This window comes from Schistocerca piceifrons, chromosome 2 (genome assembly GCF_021461385.2).
Source record: "Schistocerca piceifrons isolate TAMUIC-IGC-003096 chromosome 2, iqSchPice1.1, whole genome shotgun sequence".
NCBI lineage: Eukaryota > Metazoa > Arthropoda > Insecta > Orthoptera > Acrididae > Schistocerca > Schistocerca piceifrons.
Window position 1 is genome coordinate 1128076357 of NC_060139.1, and position 12322 is coordinate 1128088678.

The window sequence follows — 12322 nt, forward strand, 5'->3', positions numbered from 1 at the left end:
AAAGCAAACCACAAACAATGACAAGATTTACTCTTCTTGTACTTAAGTAGGCATTGTGCCTTTTAAATTATATCCCGACGCAATTTCTGTATTTCATCGACAATGTGGAGGACAAAGGGATAGAGTAAATCTGCAGAAGTACATCGAAATGTAATACTGATTTCCCAGGAAACGCTCAAAACATACCACAAGCAATGAGCAGATTTACCCTTCTTGTACTTAAGTCGGCTTTGTGCCTTTTGTATTAAATCCTGACGCAATTTCTGTGTTTCATCGTCAATGACAAGGTCCAAGGGACAGTGTAAAGCTGCGGCAGTGCATCGGAATCTAGTACTGATCTCCCAGGAAACGATCAAAGCAACGCATAAACTATAAGAAGAATTACTCTTCTTGTACTTAAGTCGGCATTGTGCCTTTTCGTAATAAATCCCGACGCAATTTCTGTGTTTCATCGTCAATGTGAAGGTCCAAGGGATGGAGTAAAGCTGGAGTAATGCATCGGAATCTAATACTGATCTCTCAGGTAACGCTCAAAGCAAACCAGAAACAATGAGAAGAATTACTCATCTTGTACTTAAGTTGGCATTGTGCCTTTTGTATTAAATCCAGACGGAATTTCTGTGTTTCATCGTCAATGAGAACATCCAAGGGATAGAATAAAGCTGCAGTAGCACATCGGAATCTAATACTGATCTCCCAGGAAACGCTCAAAGCAAACCAGAAACAATGAGAAGATTAACTCTTCTTGTACTGAAGTCAGCATTGTGCCCGACGCAATTTCTATGTCTCATCGCCAATGTGGAGGTCCAAGGGATGGGGTAAAGTTGCAGTAGTGCATCGGAATCTATTACTGATCTCCCAGGAAACACTCAAAGCAAACCAGAAACATTGGGGAGATTTACTCTTCTTGCAGTTAAGTCGACATTGTGCCATTTGTATTAAATCCCGAGGCAATTTCTGTGTTTCACCGTCGATGTGAATGTCCAGGGGATAGATCAAATCTGCAGCAGTGCATCGGAATCTAATACTGATCTCTCAGGTAACGCTCGAAGCAAACCACAGACAATGACAAAATTTACTCTACTTGTTCGTAAGTCGGTATTGTGGCTTTTTTTATTAAATCCCGACGCAATATCTGTGTTTCATCGTAAATGTAAAGGTCAAAGGGATAGAGTAAATCTGCAGGAAAGCATCGGAATTTAATACTGATCTCCCAGGAAACGCTCAAAGCATACCACAAAAAATGATAAGATTTACTCTTCTTGAACTTAAGTCGGCATTGTGCCTTTGTATTAAATCCCGCCGCAATTTCTGTGTTTCATCGATAATGTGAAGGTCCCAGGGATAGAGTAAAGCTGCAGTAGTGCATCGGAATCTAATACTGATCTCCCAGGAAACGCTCAAAGCAAACCACAATCAATGAAAAGATTTACTGTTCTAGTACTTAAGTCAGCATTGTGACTTTAGTATTAAATCCCGACGCAATTTCTGTGTTTCATTGTCAATGTGATGTCCAGGGGATAGAGCAAATCTGCAGCTGTGCATCGGAAACTAATACTGATCTCCCAGGAAACGCTCAAAGCAAACCACTAACAATGACAAGATTTACTCTTCTTGTACTTAAGTAGGCATTGTGATTTTATTATTAAATCCCGTCGCAATTTCTATATTTCATCGTCAATGTGGAGGACAAAGGGATAGAGTAAATCTGCAGTAGTACATCGGAATCTAATGCTGATCTCCCAGGAAACGCTCAAAGCATACCACAAACAATGAAATGATTTACTCTTCTTGTACTTAAGTCGGCATTGTGTCTTTTGTATTATATCCCGACGCAATTTCTGTGTTTCATCGTCAATTTGGAGGTCCAAGGGAATAGAGTAAAGCTGGAGTAGTGCATCGTAAACTAATACTGATCCCCAGGAAACGCTCAAAGCAAACCAGAAACATTGAGAAGATCTACTCTTCTTGTACTTAAGTCGGCATTGTGCCTTTTGTATTAAATCCCGACGAAATTTCTGTGTTTCATCGTCAATGTGAAGGTCCAAGGGATAGACTAAAGCTGCAGTAGTGCTTCAGAATCTAATACTGATCTCCCGGGAAACGATCAAGGCAAACCACAAACAATGTGAAAATTTACTCTTCTTGTACTTAAGTCGGAGTTCTGCCTGTTGTATTACATCCCGACGCAATCTCTGTGTTTCATCGTCAATGTGAAGGTCCAAGGGATAGAGTAAAGCTGCAGTTGTGCAACGGAATCTAATACTGATCTCCTAGCAAACGCTCAAAGCAAACCACAAACAAAGAGAAGCTTTGCTCATCTTGTACATAAGTCGGTATTGTGCTGTTTGTATTAAAGCCGGACGCAATTTCCGTGTCTCATCGTCAATGTGGAGGTCTAAGGGATGGAGTACAGCTGCAGTAGTGCATCGCAATCTAATACTGATCTCCCAGGAAAAGCTCAAAGCAAACCAGAAACATTGAGAAGATTTACTCTTCTTGCAGTTAAGTCGACATTGTGCCTTTAGTATTAAATCCCGAAGAAATCTCTGTGTTTCATCGTCAATGTAAAGGTCCATGGGATAGAGCAAATCTTCAGCAGTGCATCGGAATCTAATACTGATCTCCCAGGAAACGCTCAAAGCAAACCATAAACAATGACAAGATTTACTCTTCTTGTACTTAAGTAGTCATTGTGCCTTTTTTATTATATCCCGACGCAATTTCTGTATTTCATCGACAATGTGGAGGACAAAGGGATAGAGTAAATCTGCAGAAGTACATCGGAATCTAATACTGATTTCCCAGGAAACGCTCAAAGCATACCACAAGCAATGAGAAGATTTAACCTTCTTGTACTTAAGTCGGCATTGTGCCTTTTGTATTATATCCCGAAGCAATTTCTGTGTTTCATCCTCAATTTGGAGGTCCAAGGAAATAGAGTAATGCTGCAGTAGTGCATCGGAATCTAATACATATCTCCCAGTAAACGCCCAAACCAAACCACAAACAACGAGAAGATTTACCCTTCTTGTACTTAAGTCGGCTTTAAGCCTTTTGTATTAAATCCTGACGCAATTTCTGTGTTTCATCGTCAATGTGAAGGTCCAAGGGATAGAATAAAGCTGCAGTAGCAAATCGGAATCTAATACTGATCTCCCAGGAAACGCTCAAAGCAAACCACTATCAATGAAAAGATTTACTCTTCTAGTACTTAAGTCAGCATTGTGCCTTTTGTATTAAATCCCGACGCAATTTCTGTGTTTCATCGTCAATGTGAATGTCCAGGGGATAGAGCAAATCTGCAGCAGTGCATCGGAATCTAATACTGATCTCTCAGGAAACGCTCAAAGCAAACCACTAACAACGACAAGATTTACTCTTCTTGTACTTAACTAGGCATTGTGATTTTATTATTAAATCCCGACGCAATTTCTATATTTCATCGTCAATGTGGAGGACAAAGGGATAGAGTAAATATGCAGTAGTACATCGGAATCTAATGCTGATCTCCCAGGATACGCTCAAAATATACCACAAACAATGAGAAGATTTACTATTCTTGTACTTAAGTCGGCATTACGCCTTCTGTATTAAATCCCGACGCAATTTCTGTGTTTCATCGTCAAAGTGAAGGTCCAGGGGATACAGTAAATCTGCAGTAGTGCATCGTAATCTAATATTGATCTCCCAGGAAACGCTCAAAGCAAACCACAATCAATGAAACGATTTACTCTTCTAGTACTTAAGTCAGTATTGTGCCTTTTGTATTAAATCCCGACGCGATTTCTGTGTTTCATTCTCAATGTGAATGTCCAGGGGATAGAGCAAATCTGCAGCTGTGCATCGGAATCTAATACTGATCTCCCAGGAAACGCTCAAAGTAAACCACAAACAATGAGAAGATTTACTGTTCTAGTACTTACGTCGGCACTGTGCCTTTTGTATGAAGTCCCGACGCAATTTCAGTGTTTCATCGTCAATGTGAAGGTCCAAGGGATATTGTAAATCTGCAGAAGTGCTTCAGAATCAAATACTGGTCTCCCAGGAAACGATCAAGGCAAACCACAAACAATGAGAAGATTTAATCTTCTTGTACTTAAGTCAGCGTTCGGCCAGTTGTATTACATCCCGACGCAATTTCTGTGTTTCATCCTCAATGTGAATGTACAAGGGGTAGAGTAAAGCTGCAGTAGTGCATCGAAATCCAATACTTTTCTCCCAGGAAACCCTCAAACCAAATCACAAACAATGAGAAGATCTACTATTCTTGTACTTAAACCTGCATTGTGCCTTTTTGTATTAAATCCCGACGCAATTACTGTGTTTCATCGCCAATGTGAAGGTCCAAGGGATAGAGTAAAGCTGCAGTTGTGCATCGCAATCTAATACTGATCTCCCAGGAAAGGATCTAAGCAAACCAGAAACATTGAGAAGATTTACTCTTCTTGCAGTTAAGTCGACATTGTGCCTTTAGTATTAAATCCCGAAGAAATCTCTGTGTTTCATCGTCAATGTGAAGGTCCATGGGATAGAGCAAATCTTCAGCAGTGCATCGGAATCTAATACTGATTTCGCAGTATACGCTCAAAGCAAACCACAAACAATGACATGATTTACTCTTCTTGTACTTAAGTAGGCATTGGCCTTTTTTATTATATCCCGACGCAATTTCAGTATTTCATCGACAATGTGGAGGACAAAGGGATAGAGTAAATCTGCAGTAGTACATCGGAATCTAATGCTGATCTCCTGGGAAACGCTCAAAGCAAACCACAATCAATGAAAAGATTTACTCTTGTTGTACTTAAGTCATCATTGTGCCTTTGTACTAAAACCCGACGCAATTTCTGTGTCTCATCGCCAATGTGAAGGTCCAAGGGATAGGGTGAAGCTGCAGTAGTGCATCGGATTCTATTACTGATCTCCCAGGAAACGCTCAAAGCATACCACAAACAATGAGAAGATTTACTCTTCTTGAACTTAAGTCGGCATTGTGCCTTTTGTATTAAATCCCGACGCAGTTTCTGTGTTTCATCGTCAATGTGAGAGTCCAGGGGATAGAGCAAATCTGCAGCAGTGCATCGGAATCTAATACTGATCTCCCAGGAAACGCTCAAAGCAAACCAGTAACAATGACAAGATTTACTCTTCTTGTACTTAAGTCGGCTCTGTGCCTTTAGTATTAAATTCCGACGCAATTTCTGTGTCTCATCGTAAATTTGAAGGTCCAATGGGCAACGCTGCAGTAGTGCATCGGAATCTAATAATGATCTCCCAGGAAACGCTCAAAGCAAACCACAAACGATAAGAAGAATTACTCCTCTTGTCCTTTAGTTGGCATTATGCCTTTCGTACTAAATCCCGACGCAATTTCTGTGTTTCATCGTCAATGTGAAAGTCCAAGGGATAGAGTAAAGCTGCAGTAGTGCATCGCAATCTAATACTCATATCCCAGGTAACGCTCAAAGCAAACCAGAAACAAGGGGAAGAATTACTCATCTTGTACTTACGTCGGCATTGTGCCTTTTGTAATAAATCCAGACGGAATTTCTGTGTTTCATCGTCAATGACAAGGTCGAAGGGATAAAATAAAGCTGTAGTAGTGCATCGGAATCTAGTATTGATCTTCTAGGAAACGCCCAAAGCAGACCACAAACAATGACAATATTTACTCTTCTTGTACTAATGTAGGCATTGTGATTTTATTATTAAATCCCGTCGCAATTTCTGTTTTCACCGTCAATGTGGAGGACAAAGGGATAGAGTAAATCTGCAGTAGTACATCGTAATCTAATGCTGATCTCCCAGGAAATGCTCAAAGCATACCACAAAAAATGAGAAGATTTACTCTTCTTGTACTTAAGTCCGCTTTGTGCCTTTAGTATTAAATCCCGACGCAATTTCTGTGTCTCATCGTCAATGACAAGGTCCAGGGGATAGAGTAAAGCTGCAGTAGTGCATCGGAATCTAGTACTGAACTCCCAAGAAACGATCAAAGCAAACCACAAACGATAAGAAGAATTACTCTTCTTGTCCTTAAGTTGGCATTATGCCTTTCGTATTAAATCCCGACGCAATTTCTGTATTTCATCGTCAATGTGAAAGTCCAAGGGATAGAGTAAAGCTGCAGTAGTGCATCGCAATGTAATACTGATCTCCCAGTTAACGCTCAAAGCAAACCAGAAACAAGGAGAAGAATTACTCATCTTGTACTTATGTCGGCATTGTGCCTTTGTATTAAATCCAGACGGAATTTCAGTGTTTCATCGTCAGTGACATGGTCCAAGGGATAGAATAAAGCTGTAGTAGTGCATCGGAATCTAGTATTGATCTTCTAGGAAACCGCCAAAGCAGACCACAAACAATGAGAAAATCTACTCTTCTTGTACTTAAGTCGGCATTGTGCCTTTGTATTAAATCCCGACGCAATTTCTGTGTTTCATCGAAAATGTGGAGGTCCCAGGGACAGACTGAAGCTGCAGTAGTGCATTGGAATCTATTACTGATTTCCCAAGAAACGCTCAATGCAAACCAGAAACATTGGGAAGATTTACTCTTCTTGCAGTTAAGTCGACATTGTGCCTTTTGTATTAAATCCCGAAGCTATTTCTGTGTTTCACCGTCAGTGTGAAGATCCAAGGGATAGAGTAAATCTACAGTAGTGCATCGGAATCTAATACTGATCTCCCAGGAAACGTTCAAAGCAAACCACAAACATTGAGAACTTTTACTCTTCTTGTACTTATGTCGGCGTTGTGCCTTTTGTATTAAATCCAGACGCTTTTTCTGTGTTTCATCGTCAATTTGAAGTTCCAAGGGATGAAGTAAATCTGCAGTAGTGCATCGGAATCTAATACTGATCTCCCAGGAAACGCTCAAAGCAAACCACAATCAATTAGAAGATTTACTCTTCTTGAACGTAACTAGGTATTGTGCCTTTTTTTATTAAATCTCGACGCTATATCTGTGTTTCATCGTCAATGTGAAGGTCAAAGGGATAGAGTAAATCTGCAGTAGTGTATCGGAATCTACTACTGATCTCCCAGGAAACGCTCAAAGCCAACCAGAAACATTGAGAAGATTTACTCTTCTTGTACTTAAGTCGGCATTGTGCCTTTTATATTAAATCCCGACGCAATTTCTGTGTTTCACCGTCATTGTGGAGGTCCAAGGGATAAAGTAAAGCTGCAATAGTGAATCGGAATCTAATACTGATCCCCCCAGGAAACTCTCAAAGCAAACCGCAAACAATGAGAAAATTTACTCTTCTTGTACATAAGTCACATTGTGCCTTTCGTATTAAATCCCGACGCAATGTCTGTGTTTCATCGTCGATGTGAACGTCCAAGGGATAGTGTAAATCTGCAGTAGTGCATCGGAATCGAATACTGATCTCCCAGGAAACGCTCAATGTAAATCACAAACAATGAGAAGATTTACTCTTCTTGTACTTAAGTCGGCATTGTGTATTTTGTATTAAATCCCGACGCCACTTCTGTGTTTCATCGTCAATGTGACGGTCCAAGGGGTCGAATGAAGCTGCAAAACTGTATCGGAATTTAATACTTTTCTTGCACGAAACACTCAAACCAAATCACAAACAATGAGAAGATCTACTCTTCTTGTACTTAAGCCTGCATTGTGCCTTTTTGTATTAAGTCCCGACGCAATTACCGTGTTTCATCATCAATGTGAAGGTCGAAGGGATTGAGTAAAGCTGCAGTAGTGCATCGGAACCTAATACTGATCTCCCAGGAAACGTTCAAAGCAAACTAAAAACAAACAAAAAAAAATTTACTCTTATTGTACTTAAGTCTGCATTGTGCCTTTTGTATTAGATCCCTACGCCATATCTGTGTTTCATCGTCAATGTGAAGGACCAACGGATAGAGTAAAGCTGCAGAAGTGCATCGGAATCTGATACTGATCTCCCAGGAAACGCTCAAAGTTAACCACAAACAATGAGAAAATTTACTCTTCTTGTACTTAAGTCGGCATTGTGCCTTTTGTATTAAATCCCTAAGCAAATTCAGTGTTTCATTGTCAATGTGAAGGTCCAAGGGATAGAGTAGATCTATAGTAGTGCATCGGAATCTAATACTGATCTCCCAGGAAACGTTCAAAGCAAACCACAATCAATAAGAAGATTTTGTGTTCCTGTACTTAAGTCGGCATTCTGCCTTTTATAATAAATCCAGACGGAATTTCTGTGTTTCATCGTCAGTGAGAAGGTCCAAGGCATAGAATAAAGCTGCAGTAGTGCATCGGAATCTAGTACTGATCTTCCAGGAAACGCTCAAAACAAACCACAAACAATGAGAAGATTTACTCATCTTGTACTTAAGTCGGCATTGTGCCTTTTGTATTATATCCCGACGCAATTTCTGTGTTTCATCGTCAATGTGAAGGTCGAAGGGATAGAGTAAATCTGCAGTGGTGCATCGGAATCTAATACTGATCTCCCAGGAAACGCTCAAAGTAAACCACAAACAATGAGACGATTTACTCTTCTTGTACTTATGTCGGCATGATGCCTTTTCTATTGAATCCCTACGCAATTTCTGTGTATCACCGTCAATGCGAAGGTCCAAGGGATTCATTAAAGCTGCAGTAGTGCATCGGAATCTAGTACTGATCTACCAGGAAACGTTCAAAGCAAACCACAATCAATTAGAAGATTTTGTGTTCCTGTACTTAAGTCGGCATTGTGCCTTTTGTATTAAATCCAGACGGAATTTCTGTGTTTCATCGTCAATGTGAAGGTCCATGCGACAGTGTAAAGCTACAGTTGTGCATCGGAATCTTATACTGATCCCTAAGGAAACGCTCAAAGCAAACCAGAAACAATGATATGATTAATTCTTCTTGTACATATGTCGGCATTGTGCCTTTTCTATTAAATCCCGACGCAATTTCTGTGTTTCATCGTCAGTAAGAAGGTCCAAGGCATAGAATAAAGCTGCAATAGTGCATCGGAATCTAGTACTGATCTTCCAGGAAAAGCTCAAAACAAACCACAAACAATGAGAAGATTTACTCTTCATATACTTAAGTCGGCATTTTGCCTTTTGTATTAAATCCCGGTGCAATTTCTGTGTTTCATCGTCAATGTGAATGTCCAATGGATAGAGTAAGTCTGCAGTAGTGCATCGTAATCCAATACTCATCCCCAAGGAAACGCTCAAAGCAAACCAACAACAATGAAGAGATTTTCTCTTCCTGTACTTAAGTCAGCATTGTGCCCTTTGTATTAAATCCCTACGCAATTTCTGTGTTTCATCGTTAATGTGAAGGTTGAAGGGATAGAGTAAAGTTGCAGTATTGCATCTGAACCTAATACTGATCTCTCAGGAAACGTTCAAACCAAACCACAAACAATAAGAAGATGTACTCTTCTTTAACGTATGTCAGCATTGTGCCTTTTGTATTAAATCCCTACGCAATTTCTGTGTTTCATCGTCAATGTGAAGGTCCAAGGGATAGAGTAATGATGGAGTAGTACATCGGAAAATAATAATGGTCTCCCAGGAAACTCTCAAAGCAAACCAGAAACAAAGAGAAGGTTTACTATTCTTGCACTTAAGTCGGCATTGTGCCTTTTGTATTAAATCCCGACGAAATTTCTGTGTTTCATCGTCAATGTGGAGGTCCAAGGGATAAAGCAAAGCTGCAGTAGTGCATAGGAATCTAATACTGATCCCCCAGTAAACTCCCAGAGCAAAGCACTAACAATGAGAAAAATTACTCTTCTTGTACTTAAGTCGCATAGTTCCTTTCGTATTAAATCCCGACGCAATTTCTGTGTTTCATCGTCAATGTGAAGGTCCAAAGGATAGAGTAAAGCTGCAGTTGTGCATCGGAATCTAATACTGATCTCCCAGGAAACGCTCAAAGTAAACCACAAACAATGAGGAGATATACTCTTCTTGTACTTAAGTCGGCATTGTACATTTTGTATTAAATCCCGACGCAATTTCTGTGTTTCATCCTCAATGTAAAGGTACAAGGGGTAGAGTAAAGCTGCAGTTGTGCATAGGAATCCAATACTTTTCTCCCAGGAAACCCTCAAACCAAATCACAAAGAATTAGAAAATCCACTATTCTTGTACTAATTCCTGCATTGTGCCTTTTTGTATTAAATCCCGACGCAATTACTGTGTTTCGTCGTCAATGTGAAGGTCCAAAGGATAGAGTAAAGCTGCAGTTGTGCATCGGAATCTAATACTGATCCCGCAGGAAACACTCAAAGCAAACCTCAAACAACGAGAAGATTTACTGTTCTAGTACTTAAGTCGGCACTGTGCCTTTTGTATCAAATCCCGACGCAATTTCAGTGTTTCAACGTCAATGTGAAGGTCCAAGGGATGGATTAAAGCTGCAGGTTTGCTTCAGAATCTAATACTGATCTCCCGGGAAACGATCAAGGCAATCCACAAACAATGAGAAGATTTACTCTTCTTGTACTTAAGTTGGCGTTCTGCCTGTTGTATTACATCCCGACGCAATTTCTGTGTTTCATCGTCAATGTGAAGGTCCAAGGGATAGAGAAAATCTGCAGTTGTGCATCGGAATCTAATACTGATCTTCTAGTAAACGCTCAAAGCAAGCCACAAACTAAGAGAAGTTATGCTCATCTTGTACATAAGTCGGTATTGTGCTGTTTGTATTAAATCCCGAGGAAACCCTCAAACCAAATCACAAAGAATTAGAAGATCTACTATTCTTGTACTTAAGCCTGCATTGTGCCTTTTCGTAATAAATCCCGACGCAATTTCTGTGTTTCATCGTCAATGTGAAGGTCCAAGGGATAGAGTAAAGCTGGAGTAATGCATCGGAATCTAATACTGATCTCTCAGGTAACGCTCAAATCAAACCAGAAACAATGAGAAGAAATACTCATCTTGTACTTAAGTTGACTTTGTGAAATTTGTATTAAATCCAGACGGAATTTCTGAGTTTCATCGTCAATGAGAATGTCCAAGGGATAGAATAAAGCTGCAGTAGCACATCGGAATCTAATACTGATCTCCCAGGAAACGCTCAAAGCAAACCAGAAACAATGAGAAGATTAACTCTTCTTGTACTTAAGTCATCATTGTGCTTTTGTATTAAAACCCGACGCAATTTCTGTGTCTCATCGCCAATGTGGAGGTCCAAGGGATAGGGTGTAGCTGCAGTAGTGCATCGGAATCTATTACTGATCTCCCAGGAAACGCTCAAAGCTAACCAGAAACATTGGGAACATTTACTCTTCTTGCAGTTAAGTCGACATTGTGCCTTTTGTATTAAATCCCGAAGCAATTTCTGTGTGTCACCGTCAATGTGAATGTCCAGAGGATAGAGCAAATCTGCAGCAGTGCATCGGAATCGAATACTGATCCCTCAGGTAACGCTCGAAGCAAACCACAAACAATGAGAAAATTTACTCTTCTTGTACGTAAGTAGGTTTTGTGACTTTTTTATTAAATCCCGACGCACTATCTGTGTTTCATCGTAAATGTGAAGGTCAAAGGGATAGAGTAAATCTGCAGTAGTGCATCGGAATCTAATACTGATCTCCCAGGAAACTCTCAAAACAAACCACAAACAATGAGAACATTTACTCTTCTTGTACTTAAGTCAGCATTGTGCCTTTTGTATTAAATCCCGAGGGAATTTCTGTGTTTCATCGTCAATGTGAATGTCCACGGGAAAGAGCAAATCTGCAGCAGTGCATCGGAATTTAATACTGATCCCCCAGGAAACTCTCAAAGCAAACCACTAACGATGAGAAAAATTACTCTTCTTGTACTTAAGTCGCATTAATCCTTTCGTATTAAATCCCGACGCAATTTTTGTGTTTCATCGTCAATGTGAAGGTCCAAGGGATAGAGTAAATCTGCAGTGGTGCATCGGAATCTAATACTGATCTCCCAGGAAACGCTCAAAGAAAAAGACAAGCAATGAGAAGATTTACTTTTCTAGTACTTACGTCGGCTCTGTGCCTTTTGTATCAAATCCCGACGCAATTTCAGTGTTTCATCGTCAATGTGAAGGTCCAAGGGATAGAGTAAATCTCTAGTAGTGTATCAGAATCTAATACTGATCTCCCAGGAAACGATCAAGGCAAACCATAAACAATGAGAAGATTTACTCTTCTTGTACTTAAGTCGGCATTCTCCCATTTGTATTACATCCCGACGTAATTTCTGTGTTTCATCCTCAATGTGAAGGTACAAGGGGTAGAGTAAAGCTGCAGTGGTGCATCGGAATCCAATACTTTTCTCCCAGGAAACCCTCAAACCAAATCACAAACAATGAGAAGATCTACTATTCTTGT